The following is a 13,549-nucleotide window of genomic DNA, read 5'->3' on the forward strand; positions in this document are numbered from 1 at the left end:
CTTTTTTTGTGTGACTTATTTCAGTTAGAATCATCATACCTGAATCCACTCATTGTGCTGCTAAGGGCCTGATGACACAGATTTCATTGCTGAGTGATATTGCTTTGTAAGTAAATACCACAACTTCTTTATCCATTTTTCACTTTCTGCGATGTTGAACTTGTACTGTAAACGAGGTTCTTGTAAACAGAGCCGTTCCAAACTTTGGGGTGGCTGTGTCTTTTTGATTTTAATTTCCCTAAGCTATAGGACCATAAGTGGCAGTGCCCTAGGTTCTGTTGCTTTGTTTTTTAGATGTTTCAGGAAACACCATACACTTCTCCCGAGTGGTTGTTGGCAATTTACATCCCGCCCATCAGCATAACAAGGCTCCCAGTTCTCCATGGCCTGTCCTGCCTTTCTGGATTTTACACTTTTTCAGATGGCCCTTTTGACCGGGGGGAAGTGAGACTTCATTGTAGTGCAGATTTCCTTTGCAAGCTTGCTTGGTTGGCCAAAAAGGGCGTATGCGTTTTTTCCTGAATATATTCAGGAAAAAATGCATACGCCCTTTTTGGCCAAGTGCATCATTGTGGACGTTCTGCCTCTTTTCCTATGCTTTCAATGCAATTCCAGTCTACCTCCTGAAATCGGTTTCCTGCAATTCTGCCCCGCTTTCAAGTCCTCTTGGCAGCCTTACTTCAGTCTATTTTTGGACGATAGCTGTCATTTATAACTCTGCAGGTTTGTGAATTACAGTGCCCCTGAGCTCCTTTCTTCAACTCGCTTTCTTTTGAGCTGGCCGCAACACCGCAGGATGGCTTCAGGCCCTAATCTGGTTCCGGTACGGCACGCTGAGCCTTTGGTTATTTCCTCTTCCTGGTGGGAAATGAGAGTTAAATTTGCCCGTCCAGACACCTCCAGCTAGCCTCTCATTGGTTCTCGCTATTCCTGTTCATCTTCCGCAGAAATTGCAAAGTGGGCCAAACAGGAGGTTAAAGGCGCTGACTCTCCAAGTGGGGAGAGTGTTAATAAAGCGTCTGGAATGTTGCACCCGAGTACCAAGGGAGGAAAACTGAGACATATTTGAACACGTCTCCCGATCACATGGTTGATCATACTCTGGGTTCCACATGCATGTTTTAGCTGAAGGAAGAATACCTAAAACCTGGGTAATTGAAACCCGTGGAATGGGTACCATGCAATATGACTTCAAAGGATCTTCATTTGCTCACCGAACCTCTCCAATCCTATCACTGCTGCGTTTATGCCCCTGTACACATGCTTGATTCTCTTTCGGAGACATAGCAATCCATAGGTTTAAAATACTTACTAGTCAGGTACATTCTTAGGCGTTTAATATGCGGTGTTGAGTCCATTTCGTTGAGCAAGGAGTGGCTCTTGTCTATTCCATATTTGGCTTAAGGAACTTTATCTGTGCTCATTTCCATCTCTGGTTTTATGCAGCAACCCAACTCACCTTTCCCCTTAAGCAAGCATAAGTTGGTTTTCTAAATTTGAGAACCTGTTCTGTTTTGGAATTCAGTTCCTGTGTAGCCAAGTTTACATTCCGTGTATTACTGATATCTTATGATGTTTCTTTTTCTGTGTGACTTATTTCAGTTAGAATCATCATACCTGAATCCACTCATTGTGATGCTAAGGGCCTGATGACATAGATTTCATTGCTGAGTGATATTGCTTTGTAAGTAAATACAACAACTTCTTTATCCATTTTTCACTTTCTGCGATGTTGAACTTGTACTGTAAACGAGGTTCTTGTAAACAGAGGCGTCCCAAACTTTGGTGTGGCTGTGTCTTTTTGATTTTAATTTCCCTAAGCTATAGGACCATAAGTGGCAGTGCCCTAGGCTCTGTTGCTTTGTTTTTTAGATGTTTCAGGAAACACCATACACTTCTCCCGAGTGTCTGTTGGCAATTTACATCCCGCCCATCAGCATAACAAGGCTCCCAGTTCTCCATGGCCTGTCCTGCCCTTCTGGATTTTACACTTTTTTCAGATGGCCCTTTTGACCGTGGGGGAAGTGAGACTTCATTGTAGTGCAGATTTCCTTTGCAAGCTTGCTTGGTTGGCCAAAAATGGCGTATGCGTTTTTTCCTGAATATATTCAGGAAAAAACGCATACGCCCTTTTTGGCCAAGTGCATCATTGTGGACGTTCTGCCTCTTTTCCTATGCTTTCAATGCAATTCCAGTCTACCTCCTGAAATCGGTTTCCTGCAATTCTGCCCCGCTTTCAAGTCCTCTTGGCAGCCTTACTTCAGTCTATTTTTGGACGATAGCTGTCATTTATAACTCTGCAGGTTTGTGAATTACAGTGCCCCTGAGCTCCTTTCTTCAACTCGCTTTCTTGTGACCTGGCCGCAACACCGCAGGATGGCTTCAGGCCCTAATCTGGTTCCGGCCCGGCATGCTGAGCCTTTGGTTAATTCCTCTTCCTGGTGGGAAATGAGAGTTAAATTTGCCCGTCCAGACACCTCCAGCTAGTCTCTCATTGGTTCTCGCTATTCCTGTTCATCTTCCGCAGAAATTGCAAACTGGGCCAAACAGGAGGTTAAAGGGACTGACTCTCCAAGTGGGGAGAGTGTTAGTAAAGTGTCTGGAATGTTGCACCCGAGTACCAGGGGAGGAAAACTGAGACATATTTGAACACGTCTCCCGTTCACATGGTTGATCATACTTGGGTTCCACATGCATGTTTTAGCTGAAGGAAGAATACCTTAAACCTGGAGAGTTAAGACCCGTGTAATGGGTACCATGCAATATGACTTCAAAGGGTCTTCATTTGCTCACCGAACGTCTCCAATCCTATCACTGCTGCGTTTATGCCCCTGTACACATGCTTGATTCTCTTTCGGAGACATAGCAATCCATAGGTTTTAAGATACTTACTAGTCAGGTACATTCTTAGGCGTTTAATATGCGGTGTTGAGTCCATTTCGTTGAGCAAGGAGTAGCTCTTGTGTATTCCATAATTGACTTAAGGAACTTTATCTGTGCTCATTTCAATCTCTGGTTTTATGCAGCACCCCAACTCACCTTTACCCTTAAGCAAGCATAAGTTGGTTTTCTAAATTTGAGACCCTGTTCTGTTCTGTAATTCAGTTCCTGTGTAGCCAAGTTTACATTCCGTGTATTACTGATATCTTATGATGTTTCTTTTTCTGTGTGACTTATTTCAGTTAGAATCATCATACCTGAATCCACTCATTGTGATGCTAAGGGCCTGATGACATAGATTTCATTGCTGAGTGATATTGCTTTGTAAGTAAATACAAAAACTTCTTTATCCATTTTTCACTTTCTGCGATGTTGAACTTGTACTGTAAACGAGGTTCTTGTAAACAGAGGCGTCCCAAACTTTGGGGTGGCTGTGTCTTTTTGATTTTAATTTCCCTAAGCTATAGGACCATAAGTGGCAGTGCCCTAGGCTCTGTTGCTTTGTTTTTTAGATGTTTCAGGAAACACCATACACTTCTCCCGAGTGTCTGTTGGCAATTTACATCCCGCCCATCAGCATAACAAGGCTCCCAGTTCTCCATGGCCTGTCCTGCCTTTCTGGATTTTACACTGTTTTCAGATGGCCCTTTTGACCGGGGGGAAGTGAGACTTCATTGTAGTGCAGATTTCCTTTGCAAGCTTGCTTGGTTGGCCAAAAAGGGCGTATGCGTTTTTTCCTGAATATATTCAGGAAAAAACGCATACGCCCTTTTTGGCCAAGTGCATCATTGTGGACGTTCTGCCTCTTTTCCTATGCTTTCAATGCAATTCCAGTCTACCTCCTGAAATCGGTTTCCTGCAATTGTGCCCCGCTTTCAAGTCCTCTTGGCAGCCTTACTTCAGTCTATTTTTGGACGATAGCTGTCATTTATAACTCTGCAGGTTTGTGAATTACAGTGCCCCTGAGCTCCTTTCTTCAACTCGCTTTCTTGTGACCTGGCCGCAACACCGCAGGATGGCTTCAGGCCCTAATCTGGTTCCGGCCCGGCACGCTGAGCCTTTGGTTAATTCCTCTTCCTGGTGGGAAATGAGAGTTAAATTTGCCCGTCCAGACACCTCCAGCTAGCCTCTCATTGGTTCTCGCTATTCCTGTTCATCTTCCGCAGAAATTGCAAACTGGGCCAAACAGGAGGTTAAAGGGACTGACTCTCCAAGTGGGGAGAGTGTTAGTAAAGCGTCTGGAATGTTGCACCCGAGTACCAGGGGAGGAAAACTGAGACATATTTGAACACGTCTCCCGATCACATGGTTGATCATACTCTAGGTTCCACATGCATGTTTTAGCTGAAGGAAGAATACCTTAAACCTGGGTAGTTGAAACCCGTGGAATGGGTACCATGCAATATGACTTCAAAGGGTCTTCATTTGCTCACCGAACCTCTCCAATCCTATCACTGCTGCGTTTATGCCCCTGTACACATGCTTGATTCTCTTTCGGAGACATAGCAATCCATAGGTTTTAAGATACTTACAAGTCAGGTACATTCTTAGGCGTTTAATATGCGGTGTTGAGTCCATTTCGTTGAGCAAGGAGTAGCTCTTGTCTATTCCATATTTGGCTTAAGGAACTTTATCTGTGCTCATTTCAATCACTGGTTTTATGCAGCACCCCAACTCACCTTTACCCTTAAGCAAGCATAAGTTGTTTTTCTAAATTTGTGACCCAGTTCTGTTCTGTAATTCAGTTCCTGTGTTGCCAAGTTTCCATTCCGTGTATTACTGATATCTTATGATGTTTCTTTTTCTGTGTGACTTATTTCAGTTAGAATCATCATACCTGAATCCACTCATTGTGCTGCTAAGGGCCTGATGACATAGATTTCATTGCTGAGTGATATTGCTTTGTAAGTGAATACCACAACTTCTTTATCCATTTTTCACTTTCTGCGATGTTGAACTTGTACTGTAAACGAGGTTCTTGTAAACAGAGCCGTTCCAAACTTTGGGGTGGCTGTGTCTTTTTGATTTTAATTTCCCTAAGCTATAGGACCATAAGTGGAAGTGCCCTAGGTTCTGTTGCTTTGTTTTTTAGATGTTTCAGGAAACACCATACACTTCTCCCGAGTGGTTGTTGGCAATTTACATCCCGCCCATCAGCATAACAAGGCTCCCAGTTCTCCATGGCCTGTCCTGCCTTTCTGGATTTTACACTTTTTTCAGATGGCCCTTTTGACCGGGGGGAAGTGAGACTTCATTGTAGTGCAGATTTCTTTGCAAGCTTGCTTGGTTGGCCAAAAAGGGCGTATGCGTTTTTTCCTGAATATATTCAGGAAAAAACGCATACGCCCTTTTTGGCCAAGTGCATCATTGTGGACGTTCTGCCTCTTTTCCTATGCTTTCAATGCAATTCCAGTCTACCTCCTGAAATCGGTTTCCTGCAATTCTGCCCCGCTTTCAAGTCCTCTTGACAGCCTTACTTCAGTCTATTTTTGGACGATAGCTGTCATTTATAACTCTGCAGGTTTGTGAATTACAGTGCCCCTGAGCTCCTTTCTTCAACTTGCTTTCTTGTGACCTGGCCGCAACACCACAGGATGGCTTCAGGCCCTAATCTGGTTCCGGCACGGCACGCTGAGCCTTTGGTTATTTCCTCTTCCTGGTGGGAAATGAGAGTTAAATTTGCCCGTCCAAACACCTCCAGCTAGTCTCTCATTGGTTCTCGCTATTCCTGTTCATCTTCCGCAGAAATTGCAAACTGGGCCAAACAGGAGGTTAAAGGCGCTGACTCTCCAAGTGGGGAGAGTGTTAGTAAAGCGTCTGGAATGTTGCACCCGAGTACCAGGGGAGGAAAACTGAGACATATTTGAACACGTCTCCCGTTCACATGGTTGATCATACTTGGGTTCCACATGCATGTTTTAGCTGAAGGAAGAATACCTTAAACCTGGAGAGTTAAGACCCGTGTAATGGGTACCATGCAATATGACTTCAAAGGGTCTTCATTTGCTCACCGAACCTCTCCAATCCTATCACTGCTGCGTTTATGCCCCTGTACACATGCTTGATTCTCTTTCGGAGACATAGCAATCCATAGGTTTTAAGATACTTACTAGTCAGGTACATTCTTAGACGTTTAATATGCGGTGTTGAGTCCATTTCGTTGAGCAAGGAGTAGCTCTTGTCTATTCCATATTTGACTTAAGGAACTTTATCTGTGCTCATTTCAATCTCTGGTTTTATGCAGCACCCCAACTCACCTTTCCCCTTAAGCAAGCATAAGTTGGTTTTCTAAATTTGAGACCCTGTTCTGTTCTGTAATTCAGTTCCTGTGTAGCCAAGTTTACATTCCGTGTATTACTGATATCTTGTGATGTTTCTTTTTCTGTGTGACTTATTTCAGTTAGAATCATCATACCTGAATCCACTCATTGTGATGCTAAGGGCCTGATGACATAGATTTCATTGCTGAGTGATATTGCTTTGTAAGTAAATACCACAACTTCTTTATCCATTATTCACTTTCTGCGATGTTGAACTTGTACTGTAAACGAGGTTCTTGTAAACAGAGGCGTCCCAAACTTTGGGGTGGCTGTGTCTTTTTGATTTTAATTTCCCTAAGCTATAGGACCATAAGTGGAAGTGCCCTAGGTTCTGTTGCTTTGTTTTTTAGATGTTTCAGGAAACACCATACACTTCTCCCGAGTGTCTGTTGGCAGTTTACATCCCGCCCATCAGCATAACAAGGCTCCCAGTTCTCCATGGCCTGTCCTGCCTTTCTGGATTTTACACTTTTTTCAGATGGCCCTTTTGACCGGGGGGAAGTGAGACTTCATTGTAGTGCAGATTTCCTTTGCAAGCTTGCTTGGTTGGCCAAAAAGGGCGTATGCGTTTTTTCCTGAATATATTCAGGAAAAAACGCATACGCCCTTTTTGGCCAAGTGCATCATTGTGGACGTTCTGCCTCTTTTCCTATGCTTTCAATGCAATTTCAGTCTACCTCCTGAAATCGGTTTCCTGCAATTCTGCCCCGCTTTCAAGTCCTCTTGGCAGCCTTACTTCAGTCTATTTTTGGACGATAGCTGTCATTTATAACTCTGCAGGTTTGTGAATTACACTGCCCCTGAGCTCCTTTCTTCAACTCGCTTTCTTTTGAGCTGGCCGCAACACCGCAGGATGACTTCAGGCCCTAATCTGGTTCCGGTATGGCACGCTGAGCCTTTGGTTATTTCCTCTTCCTGTTGGGAAATGAGAGTTAAATTTGCCCGTCCAGACACCTCCAGCTAGCCTCTCATTGGTTCTCGCAATTCCTGTTCATCTTCCGCAGAAATTGCAAACTGTGCCAAACAGGAGGTTAAAGGCGCTGACTCTCCAAGTGGGGAGAGTGTTAGTAAAGCGTCTGGAATGTTGCACCCGAGTACCAAGGGAGGAAAACTGAGACATATTTGAACACGTCTCCCGATCACATGGTTGATCATACTCTGGGTTCCACATGCATGTTTTAGATGAAGGAAGAATACCTAAAAGCTGGGTAATTGAAACCCGTGGAATGGGTACCATGCAATATGACTTCAAAGGGTCTTCATTTGCTCACCGAACCTCTCCAATCCTATCACTGCTGCGTTTATGCCCCTGTACACATGCTTGATTCTCTTTCGGAGACATAGCAATCCATAGGTTTTAAGATACTTACTAGTCAGGTACATTCTTAGGCGTTTAATATGCGGTGTTGAGTCCATTTCGTTGAGCAAGGAGTGGCTCTTGTCTATTCCATATTTGGCTTAAGGAACTTTATCTGTGCTCATTTCAATCTCTGGTTTTATGCAGCAAACGAACTCACCTTTCCCCTTAAGCAAGCATAAGTTGGTTTTCTAAATTTGAGAACCTGTTCTGTTTTGGAATTCAGTTCCTGTGTAGCCAAGTTTACATTCCGTGTATTAGTGATATCTTATGATGTTTCTTTTTCTGTGTGACTTATTTCAGTTAGAATCATCGTATCTGAATCTACTCATTATGCTGCTACGTGCCTGATGACATAGATTTCATTGCTGAGTGATACTGCATTGTACGTAAGTACCACAAGTTCTTTATCCATTTTTCACTTTCTGCGATGTTGAACTTGTACGATAAAAGAGGTTCTTGTAAACAGAGCCGTTCCAAACTTTGGGGTGGCTGTGTCTTTTTGATTTTAATTTCCCTAAGCTATAGTACCATAAGTGGAAGTGCCCTAGGCTCTGTTGCTTTGTTTTTTAGATGTTTCAGGAAACACCATACACTTCTCCCAAGTGTCTGTTGGCAATTTACATCCCGCCCATCAGCATAACAAGGCTCCCAGTTCTCCATGGCCTGTCCTGACTTTCTGGATTTTACACTTTTTTCAGATGGCCCTTTTGACCAGGGGGAAGTGAGACTTCATTGTAGTGCAGATTTCCTTTGCAAGCTTGCTTGGTTAGCCAAAAATGGCGTATGCGTTTTTTCCTGAATATATTCAGGAAAAAACGCATACGCCCTTTTTGGCCAAGTGCATCATTGTGGACGTTCTGCCTCTTTTCCTATGCTTTCAATGCAATTCCAGTCTACCTCCTGAAATCGGTTTCCTGCAATTCTGCCCCGCTTTCAAGTCCTCTTGGCAGCCTTACTTCAGTCTATTTTTGGACGATAGCTGTCATTTATAACTCTGCAGGTTTGAGAATTACAGTGCCCCTGAGCTCCTTTCTTCAACTCGCTTTCTTGTGACCTGACCGCAACACCGCAGGATGGCTTCAGGCCCTAATCTGGTTCCGGCCCGGCATGCTGAGCCTTTGGTTAATTCCTCTTCCTGGTGGGAAATGAGAGTTAAATTTGCCCGTCCAGACACCTCCAGCTAGCCTCTCATTGGTTCTCGCTATTCCTGTTCATCTTCCGCAGAAATTGCAAACTGGGCCAAACAGGAGGTTAAAGGGACTGACTCTCCAAGTGGGGAGAGTGTTAGTAAAGCGTCTGGAATGTTGCACCCGAGTACCAGGGGAGGAAAACTGAGACATATTTGAACACGTCTCCCGTTCACATGGTTGATCATACTTGGGTTCCACATGCATGTTTTAGCTGAAGGAAGAATACCTTAAACCTGGAGAGTTAAGACCCGTGTAATGGGTACCATGCAATATGACTTCAAAGGGTCTTCATTTGCTCACCGAACCTCTCCAATCCTATCACTGCTGCGTTTATGCCCCTGTACACATGCTTGATTCTCTTTCGGAGACATAGCAATCCATAGGTTTTAAGATACTTACTAGTCAGGTACATTCTTAGGTGTTTAATATGCGGTGTTGAGTCCATTTCGTTGAGCAAGGAGTAGCTCTTGTCTATTCCATATTTGGCTTAAGGAACTTTATCTGTGCTCATTTCAATCTCTGGTTTTATGCAGCACCCCAACTCACCTTTACCCTTAAGCAAGCATAAGTTGTTTTTCTAAATTTGTGACCCAGTTCTGTTCTGTAATTCAGTTCCTGTGTAGCCAAGTTTCCATTCCGTGTATTACTGATATCTTATGATGTTTCTTTTTCTGTGTGACTTATTTCAGTTAGAATCATCATACCTGAATCCACTCATTGTGATGCTAAGGGCCTGATGACATAGATTTCATTGCTGAGTGATATTGCTTTGTAAGTGAATACCACAACTTCTTTATCCATTTTTCACTTTCTGCGATGTTGAACTTGTACTGTAAACGAGGTTCTTGTAAACAGAGCCGTTCCAAACTTTGGGGTGGCTGTGTCTTTTTGATTTTAATTTCCCTAAGCTATAGGACCATAAGTGGAAGTGCCCTAGGTTCTGTTGCTTTGTTTTTTAGATGTTTCAGGAAACACCATACACTTCTCCCGAGTGTCTGTTGGCAATTTACATCCCGCCCATCAGCATAACAAGGCTCCCAGTTCTCCATGGCCTGTCCTGCCTTTCTGGATTTTACACTGTTTTCAGATGGCCCTTTTGACCGGGGGGAAGTGAGACTTCATTGTAGTGCAGATTTCCTTTGCAAGCTTGCTTGGTTGGCCAAAAAGGGCGTATGCGTTTTTTCCTGAATATATTCAGGAAAAAACGCATACGCCCTTTTTGGCCAAGTGCATCATTGTGGACGTTCTGCCTCTTTTCCTATGCTTTCAATGCAATTCCAGTCTACCTCCTGAAATCGGTTTCCTGCAATTCTGCCCCGCTTTCAAGTCCTCTTGGCAGCCTTACTTCAGTATGTTTTTGGACGATAGCTGTCATTTATAACTCTGCAGGTTTGTGAATTACAGTGCCCCTGAGCTCCTTTCTTCAACTCGCTTTCTTTTGAGCTGGCCGCAACACCGCAGGATGGCTTCAGGCCCTAATCTGGTTCCGGTACGGCACGCTGAGCCTTTGGTTATTTCCTCTTCCTGGTGGGAAATGAGAGTTAAATTTGCCCGTCCAGACACCTCCAGCTAGCCTCTCATTGGTTCTCGCTATTCCTGTTCATCTTCCGCAGAAATTGCAAACTGGGCCAAACAGGAGGTTAAAGGCGCTGACTCTCCAAGTGGGGAGAGTGTTAGTAAAGCGTCTGGAATGTTGCACCCGAGTACCAGGGGAGGAAAACTGAGACATATTTGAACACGTCTCCCATTCACATGGTTGATCATACTTGGGTTCCACATGCATGTTTTAGCTGAAGGAAGAATACCTTAAACCTGGAGAGTTGAGACCCGTGGAATGGGTACCATGCAATATGACTTCAAAGGGTCTTCATTTGCTCACCGAACCTCTCCAATCCTATCACTGCTGCGTTTATGCCCCTGTACACATGCTTGATTCTCTTTCGGAGACATAGCAATCCATAGGTTTTAAGATACTTACTAGTCAGGCACATTCTTAGGCGTTTAATATGCGGTGTTGAGTCCATTTCGTTGAGCAAGGAGTAGCTCTTGTCTATTCCATATTTGACTTAAGGAACTTTATCTGTGCTCATTTCAATCTCTGGTTTTATGCAGCACCCCAACTCACCTTTACCCTTAAGCAAGCATAGTTGGTTTTCTAAATTTGAGACCCTGTTTTGTTCTGTAATTCAGTTCCTGTGTAGCCAAGTTTACATTCCGTGTATTAGTGATATCTTATGATGTTTCTTTTTCTGTGTGACTTACTTCAGTTAGAATCATCATACCTGAATCCACTCATTGTGCTGCTAAGGGCCTTGTTACACAGATTTCATTGCTGAGTGATATTGCTTTGTAAGTAAATACCACAACTTCTTTATCCATTTTTCACTTTCTGTGATGTTGAACTTGTACTGTAAACGAGGTTCTTGTAAACAGAGCCGTTCCAAACTTTGGGGTGGCTGTGTCTTTTTGATTTTAATTTCCCTAAGCTATAGGACCATAAGTGGAAGTGCCCTTGGCTCTGTTGCTTTGTTTTTTAGATGTTTCAGGAAACACCATACACTTCTCCCGAGTGTCTGTTGGCAATTTACATCCCGCCCATCAGCATAACAAGGCTCCCAGTTCTCCATGGCCTGTCCTTCCTTTCTGGATTTTACACTTTTTTCAGATGGCCCTTTTGACCAGGGGGAAGTGAGACTTCATTGTAGTGCAGATTTCCTTTGCAAGCTTGCTTGGTTGGCCAAAAAGGGCGTATGCGTTTTTTCCTGAATATATTCAGGAAAAAACGCATACGCCCTTTTTGGCCAAGTGCATCATTGTGGACGTTCTGCCTCTTTTCCTATGCTTTCAATGCAATTCCAGTCTACCTCCTGAAATCGGTTTCCTGCTATTCTGCCCCGCTTTCAAGTCCTCTTGGCAGCCTTACTTCAGTCTATTTTTGGACGATAGCTGTCATTTATAACTCTGCAGGTTTGTGAATTACAGTGCCCCTGAGCTCCTTTCTTCAACTTGCTTTCTTTTGAGCTGGCCGCAACACCGCAGGATGGCTTCAGGCCCTAATCTGGTTCCGGCCCGGCATGCTGAGCCTTTGGTTAATTCCTCTTCCTGGTGGGAAATGAGAGTTAAATTTGCCCGTCCAGACACCTCCAGCTAGTCTCTCATTGGTTCTCGCTATTCCTGTTCATCTTCCGCAGAAATTGCAAACTGGGCCAAACAGGAGGTTAAAGGGACTGACTCTCCAAGTGGGGAGAGTGTTAGTAAAGCGTCTGGAATGTTGCACCCGAGTACCAGGGGAGGAAAACTGAGACATATTTGAACACGTCTCCCGTTCACATGGTTGATCATACTCTAGGTTCCACATGCATGTTTTAGCTGAAGGAAGAATACCTTAAACCTGGAGAGTTAAGACCCGTGTAATGGGTACCATGCAATATGACTTCAAAGGGTCTTCATTTGCTCACCGAACCTCTCCAATCCTATCACTGCTGCGTTTATGCCCCTGTACACATGCTTGATTCTCTTTCGGAGACATAGCAATCCATAGGTTTTAAGATACTTACTAGTCAGGTACATTCTTAGGCGTTTAATATGCGGTGTTGAGTCCATTTCGTTGAGCAAGGAGTAGCTCTTGTCTATTCCATATTTGGCTTAAGGAACTTTATCTGTGCTCATTTCAATCTCTGGTTTTATGCAGCACCCCAACTCACCTTTACCCTTAAGCAAGCATAAGTTGTTTTTCTAAATTTGTGACCCAGTTCTGTTCTGTAATTCAGTTCCTGTGTAGCCAAGTTTCCATTCCGTGTATTAGTGATATCTTATGATGTTTCTTTTTCTGTGTGACTTATTTCAGTTAGAATCATCATACCTGAATCGACTCATTGTGCTGCTAAGGGCCTGATGACATAGATTTCATTGCTGAGTGATATTGCTTTGTAAGTGAATACCACAACTTCTTTATCCATTTTTCACTTTCTGCGATGTTGAACTTGTACTGTAAACGAGGTTCTTGTAAACAGAGCCGTTCCAAACTTTGGGGTGGCTGTGTCTTTTTGATTTTAATTTCCCTAAGCTATAGGACCATAAGTGGAAGTGCCCTAGGCTCCGTTGCTTTGTTTTTTAGATGTTTCAGGAAACACCATACACTTCTCCCGTGTGGTTGTTGGCAATTTACATCCCGCCCATCAGCATAACAAGGCTCACAGTTCTCCATGGCCTGTCCTGCCTTTCTGGATTTTACACTTTTTTCAGATGGCCCTTTTGACCGGGGGGAAGTGAGACTTCATTGTAGTGCAGATTTCCTTTGCAAGCTTGCATGGTTGGCCAAAAAGGGCGTATGCGTTTTTTCCTGAATATATTCAGGAAAAAACGCATACGCTCTTTTTGGCCAAGTGCATCATTGTGGACGTTCTGCCTCTTTTCCTATGCTTTCAATGCAATTCCAGTCTACCTCCTGAAATCGGTTTCCTGCAATTCTGCCCCGCTTTCGAGTCCTCTTGGCAGCCTTACTTCAGTCTATTTTTGGACGATAGCTGTCATTTATAACTCTGCAGGTTTGTGAATTACAGTGCCCCTGAGCTCCTTTCTTCAACTCGCTTTCTTTTGAGCTGGCCGCAACACCGCAGGATGGCTTCAGGCCCTAATCTGGTTCCGGTACGGCACGCTGAGCCTTTGGTTATTTCCTCTTCCTGGTGGGAAATGAGAGTTAAATTTGCCCGTCCAGACACCTCCATCTAGCCTGTCAT

The 13,549-nt window shown here is 43.8% G+C and overlaps 1 long non-coding RNA gene across 10 annotated transcripts in view; it reads left to right on the top strand.

Annotated features, from left to right (window-relative positions):
• Positions 1–13,549, top strand: part of LOC307188209 — a 1,799,555-nt gene that overhangs the window by 1,407,369 nt on the left and 378,637 nt on the right. The window lies entirely within an intron of this gene.

This window comes from Stenella coeruleoalba, assembly GCF_951394435.1.
Source record: "Stenella coeruleoalba genome assembly, chromosome: 6".
NCBI classification, from domain to species: domain Eukaryota; kingdom Metazoa; phylum Chordata; class Mammalia; order Artiodactyla; family Delphinidae; genus Stenella; species Stenella coeruleoalba.